This window comes from Sorex araneus, chromosome X, assembly GCF_027595985.1.
Source record: "Sorex araneus isolate mSorAra2 chromosome X, mSorAra2.pri, whole genome shotgun sequence".
Lineage (NCBI taxonomy): Eukaryota > Metazoa > Chordata > Mammalia > Eulipotyphla > Soricidae > Sorex > Sorex araneus.
Window position 1 is genome coordinate 117,160,029 of NC_073313.1, and position 6,000 is coordinate 117,166,028.

Genomic DNA, 6,000 nt, shown 5'->3' on the forward strand with positions numbered 1-6,000 from the left:
CTTGGAGTACATTTCTACAAAGAGGTTTTTCCCGGACATTCCCACATCTAAATACCCACTGTGTCCCAACAGGTTGAGAGCTGGGGATGCAGTTTGTTGGTATTGCAACTGCCTTGCATATGTGAGCCCTGGGTTAAATGCCTGGAACTCAAAAAGAAAAAAAGAAAAAATAGTTATGATCTAGAGAGATAGTACTTGGTTTAAATGTCTTGCTTTGCATGCAGCTAACTCTGGTTTGAGCCCTGACACTGACTATTGTCCCACAAGTATCTTCAAGAGTGATCCCAGGAGAGGGGCTGGAGTGATAACACAGCGGGTAGGGCGTTTGCCTTGCACGCGCTGACCTGGGTTCGATTCCCAGCATCCCATATGGTGCCCTGAGCACTGCTAGGGTTAATTCCTGAGTGCAGAGCCAGGAGTAACCCCTGTGCATCGCCAGGTGTGACCTTCCCAAAAAAGAAAAAAAAAACCCAGAGTGATCCCAGGAGAAAAGCCTGAGCATTCCTGGGTGTGCCTCCCAAACAGAGTAATTATTGTCCTTAAATATATAATGCAATGGTTATGGTATTCCACAAGAGAAGGAGACAGCCCAAGAAACAATTATTTGGTAAGAATAAAGATTATGGTATCCATTTCTTCCTGCTTTACCCTCTAGTTTCTTTTTCTTCAAATTGATGCTTTCTCTCTAACAAGAAGCTGTCTTTTGTTGTCCTGTTTATGTAAACTTAGAATCCACACAGGTAGTGGTGGAGGGTGGGAAAAAAAGACAAGCTTTTAAAGTGTTACTTAAATCTTAAGATGCAAAATCGTCAGTAGGGAGATAGTTCAGAGGGCTGAATGCATGTCATGCCTATGAGGGGCTTGGCATCCAGTTTGGTACTCACTGACCCGTTAGCACCTCTGTGAATAAACTTGAGCACTGAGCTGGGAGATTCCCTGGTGCACTGCCAGGTGTGGACCACAAAAAAAAATAAAAGTAAAATATGCAAACTCGAGGCCTATAAACAAGTTCTATCTGATCCATATAATGTCTTTTATGTTTTTCTAAAGAGTTTCTGACATTTAAAAAGTGACTGATTTCACATCAAAATCCATATTCTGTCTCTGATTCTGGCAGTGAATGTGACTTTTGGGAGATAATACTAGGTATATGAAAACTTTTATTTTTCATTTATTCTGATCACTACATAGAAAGCATAAATTTTACTAACAACATGAAGACACAACCAGCCAGCATCCCATCATTTGGTTACAGCTAAATTCAAACTAAATATAAAATTATTGATTGCTGCCAAGACATAAGCTACCAGGTATAGTTCTAAAGATCAATGAATTAAAATGATACCAACTGTAGTGAACATCAAATCAGCCAATCAGTTTAGTACAGTGCATCCCTGAAGGGGAATGATCAGACTCAACACTTTATCTTTCTGGCAAACATATCTATGAAGAAATGGTGTATTTCTCTCTAAGGCAAGCCACAAAAATCCAGTTCATGCATTTTATTAATAACAAAAAATTTGCTGGGAAAATAAAGTGTCATGTTTTGAAGAAATTAATAAGTCCACCAAACCAAACAAAATTGAGTAAATTTGATACTTTTTCCACAGGTCTGATTTCCAAATATCAGATTATTATTGTTTCTCCTCTAAGCAAATTGGTTAACATATAGCCCTGTCACTAGAGAAACGCATCATTCCACAGTTTCAGGCTCTACCCGTGTTTCAAGTGAAAGTTTCTACTCTTCTCAATCACTTCCAGACCAACCTATCATGCCTCTGGAACTACCCTTTTTTTAAGGTCAGACCCAGTGAATCTCAGGGGTTGCTCCTGGTTCTGTGTTCACTAATCACTGCTGGTGAGCTGAGGGGACCTTATGGGATGCCCAAGGATCAAACCCCGGTGATCCACATGCAAGGCAAATGCCCTACTCACTATACTATTGCTCAGGCCCCTGGAATTGCCCGTTCTTGTTTAATAAGCCTCCTTTCTGCTATTCTATAAGAAAATATGTCCTCTCTCAGTTTTTATTTCCTCATCTGAAAAATTTGCAACAAGAAAACAGTAATAACAGCAGAATTATTTATGCAGATGAAAGATATAATTTATATAAAGAACCTAGTCAGGTATGTTTTACATTGCAGATAACCAATAACAACAATTGGAATGTTAATATATTCTCCATTCAATTTACCACTTCAGGAATAGACTAGATCCTCACATTTGTTATGATTCCATAAAATTAGAGATAGCAAAAATGGGCAGAGAGCAGTATTTGTATGTGGGAAATTTAGGTTCGGTCCCTGACACCACATAGAACCCAGAGCACCACTGGGAGTAGCATAAAGTCATGGAATTTTTAGAGCTGTAAGCGACCTGAAGTTTTTCCAACTTAGATTGTACAATGATCTAGGATTAAGTTGAAATTTTCCCACAGAGAAGAGTAATATAAAAGAGAATGTGTGGGAAGGCCAGATGGAAGGCAGGAATCAATGTCAATTTCTGTCTTATTTCTGTCTTATTAATGAAATGACTGGCATGAAAGATAAATTAATCCCAATCATATGTTTTCTTTTTAAAAACATATCACTTGTATCACTTGTCACTTGTATCACTTCTCATCCCATTGCTGGTCAATTTGTTTGAGCAGGCGCCAGTAAGGTCTCCATTCATTCCTGTCGTTTTCTAGTGTACCAATGCTCCAGGAACAGAAAGAGCCTCAAACTATTCATTCAGGGTCTTGACGAAGAAGTCTGACCATCTCGTAGGTGGGCGGCCACACGGTCTTTTGACATCCCGTGGAATCCAGTCCGTAACAGCTCTAGTCCAGTGGTAATCTTTAAATCACATTACGTGTCCAGCCCATCTGATCTTCGACCCCTTGGCAAATGAGACATTGTCCCTGATTCTTGGTCATCCATGGAGGTCGGAAATCTGAATTCCTTCTTTCACGTGAGTGAAATGTGATACTCTAAGCATAGCTCTTTCTATTCCTCTTTGGGATACCCAAATAGCATTCTCATCCCATTTCTGTAGGGTCCAGGTTTCTGATGCATATGTTAGTGCAGGAAGAACGGTGGAGTCAAAAAGATGTCCCCAGAGCTGGAGTTTCTTCGTGTTCTTAACCAGTTCTTCAACTCTCTTGAAAGCCTTTCATGCTGCTCTCTTCCTCCTGCACAGTTCAGGTGCCAGGTCTTTAGTCATGTTGAGTTCTCGACCTTGGTACACATAACGGCTGCATTCATAGATTTTCATTCCATTGAGCGCAAATGGAACATCAGGAATTAGTTCGTTTCTCATGAACATTGTCTTCGTGAGATTCAGCTGCATTCAGACCTTTCCACACTCATGGTCGAAGTCGGCCAGCATTCTTGCTGCTTGGCTGATATTTGGTATGATTAGAATGATGTAATCAGCGATGCGGAGGTGGTGTAGTTACCAACCGTCTATCTTCACTCCCATTCCTTCCCATTCCAGTCATCTCATGAGGTTCTCGAAGATGGCACTGAAGAGGTTTGGTGAAATGATGTCACCCTGCTGAACCCCTTTCTTTACGTTGATGATCACTTCTTTGTAGAATGGTGAGATCCTGGTGGTGAATCCATAATACAACTCATGGAGGATCCTGATGTATTGAGTTTGAACACCTTGTTTGGCTAGGGCTTGGATGACCGCTTCAGTTTCAACAGAATCAAAGGCCTTCTTTAAATCAATGAACGTTAGACAAAATGGTGTCTTGAACTCTCGCAAAATTTCAATGAGCTTGGTCACTGTGTGGATATGGTCAATCATACTGAATCCTTTTCAGAACCTGGCTTGCTTGTATGGTTGTCCTTCATCTAGTGTTCTGCCAATCCTTTTCAGGGTGACTGGAGTGAATAACTTGTAGATGACAGAAAATAGGCAGATCACTCAATAGTTGCCGATGTTGTGGATGTCTCCCTTCTTGTACAAAAGGATGGTCCTGCTGGTTTTCCACTGGAATGGAACCTTGCATTCAGACAGGTAGCGTGTGTAGAGCCGAGCCAGTGTATTGACGAGTACTGGCAGCAGATTCTTCAGGTGTTCAGGTCTGACCTTGTCTGGATCAGGTGCTGTATGCTTCTTTACCAACAAAATGGCTTGTTGGAGTTTGGAAAGGGAGAACCCTGGGAACAACATATCCATCCTGAGGAATTTGGTATGTGGGCAGGTGAACATGGCTATCAAAGAGATCTGAGCAGAAGTTGTGGATAACCTTCTCCATTGCCCTTCTGGAAGATGTGATAGATCCATCAGGACATTGGAGGGCTTCATCTTGGTTTTATAGTTGGCGATGGTCAGGCGGGCATTGTGAATACTTTTCCTGGCTTCTGCCACATTGGCCAACATTGCTGCTCTTCCCTCTTTGAGGTCTTCCTTTATCGCTTCTCTGCACAGCTTCTCAAGCTAGGGCGTTAGCCTGTGATTGCCTGAGGCTCGTGCCAGACCATGTTGAAAAATGAGCTCGAGAGTTTCCGAAGACAGGCGACGTTTTTGTGGCTGTCTCTCTCTCTCTGCATTCCACGCACAATCATGCAGGTGCTGAATGAGTTGATTGTATTCCTCATCGATGCTGTCAACAATGGCATCTTCCCATATTGCTGCAGTAGTGCCAACGAGCCAAAGAGTTGTTGGTCATTCTGGGATTTCTCTTCTTAAACTTTGCAGCCCTTTCTCCCCGCTCTGTGAAGTAGAATTTCGCAAGAAGAAGATGGTGGTCTGATCCATTTTGGAATTTTGAGACAACAGTGACATCACTCAGGCAAAACTGTCTATTGAATATGATATGGTCAATTTCATTGTAGAACTGTCCACCGAGAGACCCCCATGTGCAGCATTTAGATTCAGCCTTCTGGAACTTGGAGTTACCATGGATGGTCTTGGTCGACATGATAAATTCAGATAGTCCCTCACCCTGACTGTTCCATTCTAGGCTGTGGGTCCTGATGTGGAGCTCTTCAGGAGACCTTCCTTGACCTATCTTGGAGTTAAATTCACCGACAATGACCTTGTAGAAGCTGTGGTCTTCTTTATAGAACTTCTCCAGCTCCATGTAGAACTTCTCAATTCCTTCTTCGTCGCAGTTGGATGTTGGTGCATAGATGATGAAGACATAATATTTTAAAATTTTGTTTAAATATGTTTAAAATTAAAAACCATATCACTGCATCACTGTCGTCTGTTGCTCATTGATTTGCTCGAGCGGGCACCAGTAACATCTCCATTGTGGGACTTGTTGTCATTGTTTTTGGCATATCAAATATGCCACGGGTAGCTTATTAGGCTCTGCTGTGTGGGTGATGTACTCTGGTAGCTTGCTGGGCTCGCCAAGAGGGGCAAAGTAATTGAACCCAGGTCGGCCTTTGTGCAAGGCAAACGCCTTGCCCACTGTGCTATCGCTGCAGCCCCAAAACACAATATTTTATTATTCCATCATAATTTTTCATTTACTATCTTCTTTTCTTCCATTTCCCAATCAAATCTTTTAACTACGTACCATAATTTACAATAGTATTATTATTAATGTTTAGGTTTACAAAGCACCATATTCATCACCAGAGTGCTGATATCCCTCAACCACTGACCCTTATTGACAGTCCCGTCACTCTGACTTATTCTATAGGCAGAATTTTAGGGTTTGTTTTTGTTGCATATTTTTGTCTGTTCCCTTGCTGTGTTTCTTTACACTCTCTATATAAGTATGTGGTTGTGTTGTATCTGGTATGTGTTGTTCTTATTCTGACTCACCACTTAGCACGAAACCCTCCAGTTCTCTCCCAGTTGTAACAAATGCAAGATTTCATCTTTTATTATAACTTAATAGTATGCCGTTTCATATACACCACATCTTGACTCATGTGACTTGGGCACTTGATTTGTTTATAGATCTCGGCTATTACAACCAGTGCTGCAATGAACATAGGTGTGCATATATATCTACAAATTAATGTTTTGTACTCTTGGCATATATATCAAGGA